Here is a 13,315-nt window from a genome sequence, read left to right as displayed (position 1 = left end):
CTTTCTTCCCTGCCCGTCTATCCCAACCAGGGCAAAACTCATCATGAGGATACACTTAAAAATGTCTTTCTCATCTTTCAGGTATTTCCACCCTTGAGGAATAGATGTCTTCGAGGAGACTGCAACTTCGGAGGACTAGCCCTTCCGATTCTACCGTGATTTTACATACTAGCTTTTCATCTAGGTCTTGGTTTTTCTGTGACCAGTGCTTTACACTCCGATTCTGAAATCACGTAACGACATCAGGGTGAGCACTAGGGCCCGGAAATCTCTTGATGCTAATTGTTGAGGTTAGGAAAGGGCTGTAGGCCTGGTGTGCTGTGAGTGGTCCTCCCTAGAGATGCTGGGGAGAAGGGGCGGAGCCACCCAAAGATGCGCCTTTCTTGGGCCGTCAGATCTGGTGGCTGCCGGAATGAGAAGAACCCCGTGAATTAGAAGAAAGCAAAACTAGTCTGGGGAGAAGAAGGAGCCCAGCTGACCCTAGGCGGTAAGACCCAGGGGTCGAAGGAAAGGAATCAGAGCCTCAAACCAAAACTGCTGGGCAAGCCAAGACTTGGCTATTTTGCCAGAGGAAAGGGTTAAACAGTTGCCAAGGTAACGGGCCAGGAAGCGCGCAAGACGTCCGCCGCAGGTTCGTAGGTCAGCCTCGAGTTTAAAGCTCCCCTAGCCGAGCGGATTCTGACCAATGGCGAGGCCGCTGGACGCGGTCACGTGACTCGCGGGGCCGTTCCGCTAGCTGCCCCGGAGCACGTGGAAGGTTTTTCCTGTTGCTTCTTTCCTTCTTTCAAAGCCCACCCACTTTTGCGCGGGCTCGGTCGCGGAGTTCTTCTCGCGAGAAGTGTGCCACCCTCTCGCGAGAGTGAGTGGGAGGCGTGAGGACTAGGAGGTGTTGCGGGCTGGAGCTGCGGCGGCGGCGGCGGAAGCTGGGGGTGGGCAGGCGGGGGCGGGCCGCGGGGCGGGAGGGGGGAGGGCTGGGGGCCGCTGCGGGAGGGGGCGCCCGCCTGCTCGGCAGCTCGCGCGGCTGGTCGTTGCGGGCCGCTGACATGCCTGTGAGCTGCGGAGGCTGCGGCCCCCAGGTGAGCCGGGCGCGGATCCGCCCGCGACGTGAGCGGCGCCGTTGGCTGGGGTGGCGGCGGGGTGTGGGGCCGCTGTGGATGGAGCGGCCCGACTCGGGCTCTGCAGCTCCTCCGCTGCCCGCAGTCCCTGGTCTGACTTGGGGGCTGCCCAGAGCTACGCTTTCGCAGGGTGGTGGGAGGAGGGCGGGAAGAGCAAAGCGGAGGGAGGAAGCCATAGGCACCGGGGCGGGGGCGGGGGGGGGGGTGTCCTCAGGCTCGAGGTTGGGGGGGTCTTCCTGGGGCCCGAGTGTGGCGGCGAAGCTTCAGCCCTCTTGAATGACAAGCTCAGTTTCTATCCCCAGGGTGGTCTGCAGAGCCGGGTCCCGCCGGTGCGTGCTGGTGCGTGTGCTTAGTTTGTGTTCGTGGTGCGCGCACGGGGGCATATGCAGGAGGAGGACGTTGCACTTTGTCCCCGAACAGCATCCTTCACTGTCAGAACCCTTGAGCCCTAGAAACAGGCACAACCCAAATCTTGTGACGGGAGCGGAAAGCGCAAGCAGCTCCTTGGAGTGTTGATACTTGGATTTGCTGTCAAATTTTCTCCTTGGCTGTTTGATGGCTTAAATACTGGCCATCCATATTCCTAATGGATTTGGTATATTCTTGTATCCCAGGCACCTAACCTGCTTTATTAAAAAAAAATGTGGATGTGACCAAAGAATTAAAAGCATTGGCAAAATGACAATGGCAGTACAATCTAAATCTCCGTGATGTGACATGGTGACAGTCCTGTTTACCCTCTCCTCTAAAACCTTATTAAACTGGAGGTGGTTTAACTTAAGATGCTAAGGAAATTTCAGGGTGAGAAATACTGCTGAAACACATATCTAATGGCCTTAGTGCAGACTGGAATTAAAAATTCTGGTTCTCATTTCAGCTTTGTAATTACTCAGTTCCTTGCAAAACTTGTAAGCTTTTCTTAGCTTCTTGTTAGGGATGTTATATTGAATGATACTATTTTTGATATATCTGGGAATAGTCAGAAAATGCACACAGGAATAGGGTACTCAGCCATGCAGAGATGATTTTAATATCTTATGATTTACGAGAAATGGCAGCACAGTTCCTTGCACAATCAGTGTCAGTTAAAATAGTGCCATGAAATGAATCTTTTCAAACACACGTTATGTTTTTCAAGTAGTACTGATTATTCAGACTTTGTTATGGTCCTTCTGGCAGACTTGACCCAAGTGTAGATAGTGAATTTCACTTTGAGTTGTAGCTGTAACAGCAGTTTGAGAGATCAGAGAATGTAAGACAGTCCAAACATGGATTCCCAAGCTGAACTAGTAACCAGTGATTCGTGTCTTGTACCCACGTAGCTGCACTATTAATAAGGGCCTAGTGGTTTACTTCTAGGCTAATGATATTTCCCAGTTGTTGAGAATAGGGGACCTGCCGGAGTCTCTGAACCTCAGTGAGAAATTCTCTCGCTTCTGAACTCCTGGGATAAGTCTTGAAGCTGAAGAAATCTTCCTTTGCCTTTTGAGGCTGGAAGAAGGATCATACATTTAAGGTGTTTTTGTTTTTTGTCTTTTTTTAAATAAAAATGTTTTTTAAAGATTCCAGGAACTTAACTGTTGGAAAAGTAAATCAAACCACATCAGACGATACATTTTAGGTTATTCTTAGGGAAATTTCTAGTTATAAAAAGGCAGTGGAGTTCTGTCTGTACTTGGGGAAACTGGAAAAACTTCAGCAGTGTCTTCTTGGGAATGGACAAAAGAGACCTGTATAGGTTTTAAAAGTTCCTTGTTATTCCATCTTGGCAGACAGATTTTTTTGGCTGGTCTTTTTTTCACCTTTTGGCAAGGGTTTCAAGCTTTTAGGATGCAAATATTTGTTTCATCTTGCCTTTGAAAAGTAATTGAAGTCATTTTGTTTTGGGTAGGATAATTATTTAGATAAGCTGGATTTGTTCTTTGTCAGGTGGCCTGCATTTTAGTAGTAAAATCAACCCCACTTGGAGGAGATGAGGGCTGGAACAGGTCAAGAAAGATCTAAGCTGGGCTTGAGTTAAGAGTTTACTGGTAAAATAAGGAAAGGAAGGAAAAAATACTTCATGAGTTTAAAAACCAGACCAAACAGATCCAAGGGTCTTCATTCTGCTACTCATCTTTATATGTAAAAGTCGATTTTATTTTGAAATATATACTAGCATGAAGGCATTTGAAATGTACAGATTAGAGACTGGACAGGATAACAAGAGAAGAGTTAGCAGTTTGGGGTCAATCTGAGAATGTTTGGTGGGAAAAAATAAGATACATGGCACAGTGGCTTAGGACAGACTGGCTGTTACTTTGAGTGAAAATGAGGTCCGGTGTAAAGTGGGTTTGGGAGAGCAGCAGATCCGTTCACTGACTTTGCTGACCTTCTTTCTCCCTGTCACAAGAGTTAAAAACCTCAAAGTTACCATGAAGCACAGAGCTTACCAGTGTTTCTTTGACCTCTTTCCGTGGCATAAAGGTTATTTGCCTGCAAGGAACAGAAGCCGTTTGAATGAACTTACTTAAAAAGGGCATTTTGCCTGCAGTTGCCAGGACTGCCTCTGCCGTCCAGCTCAGCGTCCTGGGACCCAGAACATCTTCAGGCAGTTGCTCTGCCAGTTTTTCTCCGGGAACACATGACAGGGCCTCACGTCTCTGTTGCCCTGTAATACCCGTTCCAAGTTCTTTCAGATTGGTTCTCTTTAACTTGGTTTCTGCTTCCCCGTACTTGGCTTGCATGCAACTTTGGTTTGCTGTGGGGTACCCCACATGTTGCAGCGAGCTTCTCCCCAGGTATCTGCATATCTTAATTCTGCATTGCTGGAGAGAAAATCTAGCTGGTCAAGGATCTAGTTCTAGTCAGTTGGCTGAGGCTGGGGGAAGAGATGTAGGTCCGTCTGACAGTGTGTGCTTTTTCAGACGGGGTACCACAAGTTCTCTAGTAAAGGGGGCAGGAACAGGGAGGAAAAGCTGGGTACTTCCGCTGCGCTTTAGCATCCTGCAGGTTGAAATTTTCTCCTAGTACAGCCCTGACCTTGCTCTCAGCCAGGGTCTCTTTCAGGACAAATTCTCCCAGTGCCTGGGGGCAAATTATGGAAATGTTTTGTGCCCTGGTTTCCTTAAATGTAAAATGGGTATACTCACAGCCACATCCGTTATGAAAAATGTGTTTAACAGCAGTGAAGCAGTGCCTCCCTGACCCAATGTTAGATGTTTTGTGACCATTACTGGGTGCTCGCTGCATGGCGGGTCTTGTGGGGTGGACCCCTGCAGCATTCAGAGAAGGAGGAATATTCTTGCCCTCAGAGTTGTGCTGACCCCTCCGTATCTGACTTCGGTGACACCTAAATTCTGCTCAATCTCTACCTCCCCTGCTTTTCAGACTGCCACTTACCTCGGTTCTTTGATCACCATCATGGGTTCTCTTAGATTCTCTTGGAGCCTCTGTGTTTTCTCAGTCTCTAGGATCAGCTTTCAAGCTCTGGATGGGCTGACGACTCCTGGAGTAACATCTCTAGCTCTGACCACCCTGACGAATTTTTTTAGGTGCCCTTTGGATGTTATATTGACATGAAACACTATCTTACAGTTACCCTGGTGACTGGCAGAGGCTCCACTTTTGAAACCTTAAAATTGCCTTCCCCACTCTTTCTTGTTTTCAATGCCACACGTATCGTGTTGGTTAGTAGGTTCTGCATAGACTTTTAGAAATGCCTCCTCTGTGCCGAGCACTGGACCATCTGTGAAACAGATCCGTTCCCTCCGTCCTGCTGCTGGCTGCTTAGGGTGGAGGCTCATGACTCTTTGCAAGGGCTGCTTCAATGCTTTGCAGCAACATAGATCCTGGCGTCACAGATGTTACTGAGAAAGAGAAATGTGTTCCTGGGCTAAAATTCTGAACATAGTTTTTGTTAAAAATAATCTCGTAGGTGGGGATTATGCCTAAGGTTAAGAACATCCTTCACCTTCTGGGAAGCATATTCATGTTGAAAGCACAGCCTTAATGTTTTAGGAAAAGATTTTTTTTTTAAGTTGCGTTTATTGTTGGTATGTAGGAAACTGTAGAGAAGCAAATATCTTAATGGATAACCAGTTAGTTTATACTCAGGTCTTTTTTATGGGATGATTGTTTTGAAAGCTAAAGCAGAGTAACTGAGAGCTGTGGTATTTTTAGATTTTGTTAGTCAAATAGCAGGTCTGTACCCAAGGAAGAAGCTAACCTTTCAGTTCCTTTTATAACAGGTACTGTTTTTAAACATTATTTGATTGCATTCTTACAGCCATCCTATCGATGAAGATGAGCCTCGGCTTCCTTCCTTATCTGCAGAAAGGGGATGGAACCCCCTTCACACCACTCTCTGCCTATGTGGTGTTATTCTGTTTTGTTTTTAATGATTGCTGTAGGGTTTACAAGGTAATTGAAGCTTATCAACATCACTTCTTAAAACAGTAGGAAGAGTGTTTTTTCAACTCCAGCCCGCCACATGCTATGTGTTATTTTGTCATACATTTTATCTTTATGTATGTTGTAAACCTCATAATATGTTGTTGTTATTTTCAGTTTAAAGTTATCTTTTAAGGAATTAAAAAAGGAGAAAATGTATAATTTTTTTTTTTTTTTTTTTGGTCTTTAGTCCTTTTTTAGGGCCGCACCCGTGGCATATGGAGGTTCCCAGGCTAGGGGTCTAATCGGAGCTGTAGCCGCGGCCTACACCAGAGCCACAGCAACACCAGATCCGAGCCGTGCCTGTGACGTACACCACAGCTCACGGCAACACCGGATCCTTAACCCACTGAGCGAGGCCAGGGATTGCACCCTCAACCTCATGTTTCCTAGTCAGATTTGTTTCTGCTGCGCCATGTGGGAACTCCAAAAATATTTTTTATATATTTATATTGACCCTCATATTGATTCTTTTAGGTATTACCTTTAGTTTAGGTCCAGGTTTTCACTTGGTATTATTTTTTCTTTGCCCGTAGAATTTTTTTTTTTTTTTAATAGTGATTCTAGTGATGGTTGGCTGCTGATGAAATCTCATAGCTTTTTTAGTTCAAATTTATTTTGCCTTAATGTTCAGAAGATATTTTCACTGGGTATGGATATCTGGGTTGACCCTTTTTTTTATATGTGGCTCTGTTGTCTCATTTATGGTTTGGCATCGTTTCTGACAAGACGTTTGCAGTCTGTCTGTTTCTTTGTGTGTAATGTGTACTTTTCTCTCTGGTTGCTTTTCAGATTTTCCTCTTTATCACTAGTTTTCAGAACTTTGGTTATGACGTGTGTATTGGTGTGGTTCTCTTCATGTTTATTTCCCTTAGGGTGTTTTGATCTTCCTTGCATCATCAGTTTACAGTTTCCATCAACTTTGGGAAATTCTGAGCCATTTTGTCTTCAAATATTGCCTCCTTTCCCACACTTTTTGGGGAAGGAGGACTATGTGAAGACTTTGTAACTTTCTCCATGTGGCATTTTGCATAGTTTCTGTTGCTATGTCTTTAAATTTGCTGAACTTTTCTCTTGCAGTATCTAATCTGCTATTAATTGCATCTGGTATGTGTTTTATTTTCATCTCTAAAAGTTCAGTTTGAGTCTCTTCCATCTTGTATTTCTCTCCTTGTCCTGTCTCTTCTTGAGTATATGGAACGCATTTGTAATACAGTTTAAGCATCTTTTCTGTTCATTCCATTAGCTCTGTCATTTCTGGATCTGTACTTAGTGATTTTTTTTTTCTTCCTGCCTATGGGTCACATTTTTCTCCTTCATTGTGTACCTGGCGGTTTTTGACTGTGTGCCAGCCATTGACTTTTATGCTGCTGCTCGCTTAGTTGTGTTGCATTCCTTAAGAGGGTTGGATTCCGTTGGGATGCACAGTTAGGTTATTTGGAATCTGGTGTGTCGTTCAGAGGCTTGCCTTTAAGCTTTGTTAGGGTGCGTCCAGAACAGCCTTCAGCATAGTTCCCCAGCTAACATGACTTCCTTCTGAGGCGTCTCTCCATGGCCTGCTACATTAGGACATTTTTCCACTCTGGTTGGTGGGAGTGCAGCCTATTCCGGCCTTTCTGGCTCCAGGTATTGTTGGGCCTACTGCTCTCTGGTAGTTATTTCCAAGCCTTAGTTACTGGGCACAGGTCAGCATTCGGTCAAGGACCCTAAGGGAGCTCTCTAGAGATCCCACTCTTTCTGAGCTCTTCCTCCGGTACTCTGCCCTGTAGATTCTAGCCACCTTGGCCTTCTCAAACTCTAACCTGTGTTTCTGCAACTCTGTGAGATTGCCAGACTGCTTGGCTGGCCTCTCCTTGTGCTGTGACCTGGAAGTGATTCTCTTCTCTCCCAGTCTTGCATTGCCATCTGATGTCTCAGCTAATGTTTCATATATTTTGCCCTGTAAAGTATACACCAGAATATTTTTAACACTTGGCCATTTGGGGTTTGGCCAAAACGTGTATTTGGAGCATGTATTATAACTCTGTCCCCAAGTCTTAGAAATGATTGGAAACTTTTAACTATATTTTCTTTCACAAATAATTCACTCAAGATAGAGGGGTTCGTTTCAGCATGTAAAGGTCTACTTTGCGCTTTAAAAAGAAAGGACTGCTTTTTATTTAGTAGCAGACGTTTGAATGCTTACTGTGTTAGACTGTAAATACAATAAAACACTTTAGTCTTCAAAACTCGCAAAAGGAGAGAAACATGCAAACAAAGGAATAAAGGGCCGACCACTTTCGGAGCATTGTCGTGGAGGAGGTGACCGCTGTTTGGGCAAGAAGGGAGAGAGATGCGCCAAGTCTTCCTCAAGGAGGGAGGTCCTTGACCTGAGGTGTGTAGAGTATTTCCTAGGCGTGTACCAACACATGTGTGTCAGAGTTGTAGGTATATATAATTTTTTTTTTTAATTACAAGTAGAGAGCATGCTATTTACATTGTTCTCTACTTGCTTTTTCCCTTCGTATACCGTGGATGAGGGTCACTTTGGTATTTATTGCTCTCTTTCCAGCAGCTGGGTAATAGGCATGAGAACATCTTATAATTTATTTGACTTGATGGGCTTCTAGATTTTTTTTAGCTTTTCACCCTTTCTTGTTTTCGCGAACATTCTTTCAGCACATATCTTTGTGAATTTTGTGCAAATACATATAATTTTAAGGAGTGAATTTTAGGATAAATTTCAAGACGTGAAATCGCAGGATCAAAGGATCAGTGTAATTTGTGTCCTGCAGTCTTTATAATTGTCTCGCTAGCTTTCATTTGTTTTCTCTTACAATCCGTGGTATTTCTTAAAACTTTCTTGGTTATTCCAGTGTTTTGGCAGCATCTATTCTGCTTTTTTGCTGTTCCTCAGCAGATTTCATGGTATAGGTTTTTTTTTTTTAAGGAGTTTTATTTATTTATTTATTTTCTTCTTTTGTCTTTTTAGGGCTGCACTTGCAGCATATGGAGGTTCCCAGACTAGGGGTCTAATCGGAGCTGTTGCTGCTGGCTTTCGGCAGAGCCACAGCAACGCCAAATCTGAGCCATGTCTTTGACCTACACCATAGCTCACAGCAGTGTCGGATTCTGCACCACCGAACGAGGCCAGGAATTGAACCCACAACCTCACGGCTCCTGGTTGGATTCATTTCTGCTGCACCACAACGAGAACTCCTATGATGTTTTTAAAAAATATCCTATGGCTTTTGTGAGCTCTAGCAGCTTAGTTTTCAGTTGTTTGCGTTCTCCACTGGTGCTTTTCTTGTCTCTGATCTGCTTTTGTGAAAATGATCCAGGTTCACTTTATTCGACTATAGCAAAGCACACGAGGTTACTCCTTGCTTGGGACCCTTGTTTTTTCACCTGGAATAGGACACAAAACAAGAAAGATTAAGGGAAAAGTTTATTCTCCTAAGATAAAGATGTTCCAGGGGAAAACTCTGTATTTCTGCTCCTTTTGTGAAATCTGTCTAAAACTAATTATAAAAGATGGTGAGGAAACCCTGCTTTGTTACTCTTTATCCCTCCATCTGTCTTTTTGTATTTTCCAAAGATGATTTTTGTTTATTTGCTTTATCAGAAGTATGAGTCATACCGTCTTCTGTCAGATTCACTTTTATGGACTGTTGCACAGATATTCTGTGATACTTTTGTTTTTTCCTTTGCGAGGCAATATTTTACTTAGGTTTTAAGGTAAACACAGGGGTTCCTATTGTGGTGCAGTGGAAATGAATCCGACTAGTATTCATGAGGATGGGGTTTCGATCCCTGGCCTCACTCAGTGAGCTGGGATCTGGCGTTGCCATGAACTGTGGTGTAGGTTGCAGATGCGGCTCACATCTGGCGTTGTTGTGGCTGTGGTGTAGACCGCCAGCTGGAGCTCCACTTAGATCCCTAGCCTGGGAACTTCCATGTGCCGAGAGTGCAGCCCTAAAAAGCAAAAGCAAAAAAAAAGTTAAACACAGAGTGATGGAGTAGGATTCAGGATGTGTATTTTTCTTCAGTGAGCGAAGCGGAGTGTGCGTGTGGAGTTAAATTCAGTTTCTTTTTTATTTAAATTCTGAGGTACTGTTTTAAAAATAGGTAAGGTGAGTTTTGGGTGGCATGATTATATTTGTCTGGATTTTTTTTTTTTTCCCCCTTTGGTGTATTTCTCATGTGGTTGGTTTGTTTTTTTAAATGATTCTTCATAGGGTCATACTGGATTCTTTAGTACTCAGCTTTGGAAAGGGTGTTCTGTTTATGTAGGTAGCACTGTTCAAGAATATTGCAGGTAATGAACTTGAGGTGTCACGTCCGGGATGTTTTCTGAAACCCCCCCACCCCGGGCCTTCCCCTCCCTCCTTGTGACTTTCTTCCCTGAGGGCTTGGGCACCTCCACCTTCCAGGGAGGTGTCTCCCCTGGTGACCCCTCCAGTGAGTTTGTGTTTAATCTTTGCGCGTGTTGACTTTTCATCAGCACTGCAAAGGTAACTGCTGTCCCCCATCTCTTTTCTCAACTCCGCCCTCTCAGGCAAGGTTGGGGGTCAGGGAGAGTAAAGGTGCCCTGCGCGCTGCTCCTGTGACTTCCCGAAGTGTGTGTGTCCTGGCTGCCACTGCGTCATCGTGGGAGGGCATGTTAGGTCGTGTCTGGCATCCAGAGTGCCTCTTATTTCTCACTATTACAGAGCGTGATGAATAGCTTTCCAAACCTTTATGTACTGTAGCGAGGAGGGTAAGCGCCTGGGCGCTAGAGTTGGAAGATTTGAATTTGCATCTCAGCCCTTTGTGGGCTGGGGGAATTGTCACCTTCCCTTCGCCCCACCTGTGAAACTGGAGCTGTGAAACTGGAGCGCTGCTCTGCCAGCCCTAAGGGTTGAACGAGACATGCACGGAAATCTCTTCGTGTATTGCACCTGCTGCTTTATAAGCTCTCTTTAGAAGCCTGGCTGCTCCAAGAGCAGCGTTTCCTTTGATGAATTCCCAGAAGTAGAATTGGTGTGTCATTGGATAGGAATATTTTTATGGTCTTGACGTGCATTCCCAAACCGCCTTCCGGAAAAGTGGTGCTGGTTTACTCGGGGGCTGAGTTTGAGAGTTGCGCTTTTCTGGAACCCTTGTGTCGGCCTCTTTATTTTATGTTTTATATGAAGTTTGAGGCAAGTCCAGTTGCCTCCGAGGGTTTCTGGCAGTCGATGAGAACTCTGCGGGTTAAAAGGAGAGGGAGCTGGCCTGGGACAAAGAAGAGGGTTCTTTTCTTGCTTTGGTCACGTAAACCTTTGTATGCACAGCTTTTTTTTTTTTTTTTTTTTTGAGAATTTTGGTCTTCTTGATAATCTTGGTCCATGAGTAAATATTTTAATTTTCCTTTTACCTACATTTTACAGTTTCTGAAGTGCCTCTTATAAATTATTTTCCATTTGATTCTTACAATAAACTCATCCAGTAAATAAGGTAATATACATCTTATATACCCAGATAATATACATGGGGGACACAGGTGCAGAGATAGTGCAGTTTACCTGGAGGAGACAAAGCCAGTGAGTGGGACACAGCCTCCCCCTCCTGCATCCCAGTGGAGCTCTCTTTATCTTGTGCTGGTGGCTCCTCCCTTGCAATCCTGCTTGAATTCCAGTTGGTAATCGAGTTTTATTGTTAAAGAGACCAATAGGATTTCTCTCAATTCAAAATAAAATAGAATTATTTATTTGTCTAAATTCTTTGTGTCAAAATTAGAATCTAGAAATCTCCAAAGGACATGCACACACGCACACCTCAGTTTTATCTTTACAGTGAAAAACCATAAAATGAGAACTCAACTAAAATTTAGGGTTTTTTTTTTGCAGTTCTCCTGGGGACCAGGTTGAAGTTTAGTTTTGCATGTAAATCTCTTCATAAATTTATATGAAACAAATGTCTTGAAAGCCTCAACTGGGTCATTCTTGTTTTTTTTTTTTTTTTTTAGGGCCACACCTGTGGCATGTGGAGGTTCCCAGGCTAGGGGTTGAATCAGAGCTGTAGCCCTGGCCTACACCACAGCCACAGCAACTCAGGGATCTGAGCTGCGTCTGCAACCTACACCACAGTCCATGGCAGCACCAGATTCTTTTTTTGTTTTTGTTTTTGTCTTTTCTAGGGCCGCTCCCGCAGCACATGGAGGTTCCCAGGCTAGGGGTCTAATCGGAGCTGTAGCTGCCGGCCTAGGCCAGAGCCACAGCAACTCGGGATCTAAGCCACGTCTGCAATCTACACCACAGCTCACGGCAACGCTGGATCCTTAACCCACTGAGTGAGGTCAGGGATCAAACCTGCAACCTCATGGTTCCTAGTTGGGTTTGTTAACCGCTGAGCCATGACGGGAACTCCCAGCACCCGATTGTTAACCCACTGAGTGAGGCCAGGGATTGAACCTGCGTCCTCATGGTTGGTAGTCAGATTCATTTCTGCTGAGCCACGACGGGGAACTCCTCAACTAGGGTCATTCTTGATAAGACCAGTTTGATGGAAACTAAGCATTTCTTAAATCTTTATTTATTTTTTATTTTATTTTTTGTCTTTTGTCTTTCTAGGACCACACCCGCAGCATATGGAGGTTCCCAGGCTAGTGGTTAATCCAAGCTGTGGCTGTTGATCTACACCACAGCCAGATCCTTAACCCACTCTGCAAGGCCAGAGATCGAACCTGCCTCCTCACGGTTCTTAGATTCGTTTCCTCTGCACCATGACGGGAAATCCTTAAATCTTTATTGATTCAGATTTTAAAATTAGTAGCAATTTAGAATTCAGTTCTCATTCCAATCTTGTACTGTAATGAAACATTCTCCTTCTAGGGCTCTGATTGAAAGTCCAGGCTATATTTACCTTGTTTTCTTCTGTATCTATAGCATCTGATGCAAGTGTATTTTGAATGAAGAGACAAGTTACTGTGGATATTGGGTGGTTAATGCCTAAGTTGATTTAAGCTCCCAAAGATACTTCATTAGAGCATGGATAAAAGCTAAGCTTTAGTTTTAGAGTTTCTTGCAAGGAGGGTTGTGTGTGTGTGTGTGTCTGCCTGTGTGTACACGTGTGCATGTTTTAAATACTACAGTATTAATCATTTAACTTGGATGTTTTTGAACTCTAGTCATTGGTATGCTGATAAGATTGCTGTATAAGGGATTTGTTTTTATCTGACTTCAGTTGCTATGTACAGATTTCATGGTCTCATTTGTATATTAAATATTTAACCTTTCTGCCCAAGAAATAATATCTAGAGCATTCATATTTGCTGTAGGGATAGAGTGACTTTCAGGAGACAAGACTGGGATTCTTTTTGTGAAATTCTCTGTTACAGATTTTTAAAAGAGTGTCCTTATTTCTTATTGAGGCTTTCAAATATTTTCTTATTAATAACAAAAGGGCAGTGAGGGGAGTTCCTGTCGTGGCGCAGTGGTTAACGAATCCGACTAGGAACCATGAGGTGGCGGGTTCGGTCCCTGCCCTTGCTCAGTGGGTTAACGATTCAGCGTTGCCGTGAGCTGTGGTGTAGGTTGCAGACGCGGCTCGGATCCCGAGTTGCTGTGGCTCTGGCGTAGGCCGGTGTCTACAGCTCCGCTTGGACCCCTATCCTGGGAACCTCCATATGCCGCAGGAGCGGCCCAAGAAATAGCAACAACAACAAAAAGAGAAGACAAAAAAAAAAAAAGGGCAGTGAGATTGACTTGCTGGGGGTATACTATGTTATAATAATTTTGAACCTAAAAAGATTTTTATAATAATTTGGT

General features: G+C 44.3%; 1 protein-coding gene across 1 annotated transcript in view; it reads left to right on the top strand.

Moving 5' to 3' along the window:
- AKAP11 (A-kinase anchoring protein 11) overlaps positions 642 to 13,315 on the top strand; it is a 50,254-nt gene continuing 37,580 nt past the window's right edge. Inside the window, 1 exon segment of the mRNA XM_021065623.1 lies at positions 642 to 859. The gene's annotated coding sequence lies outside the window, so the exon portion shown is untranslated.

Source organism: Sus scrofa, chromosome 11, assembly GCF_000003025.6.
Source record: "Sus scrofa isolate TJ Tabasco breed Duroc chromosome 11, Sscrofa11.1, whole genome shotgun sequence".
Lineage (NCBI taxonomy): Eukaryota > Metazoa > Chordata > Mammalia > Artiodactyla > Suidae > Sus > Sus scrofa.
This window is presented reverse-complemented; position numbering and strand designations above follow the sequence as displayed.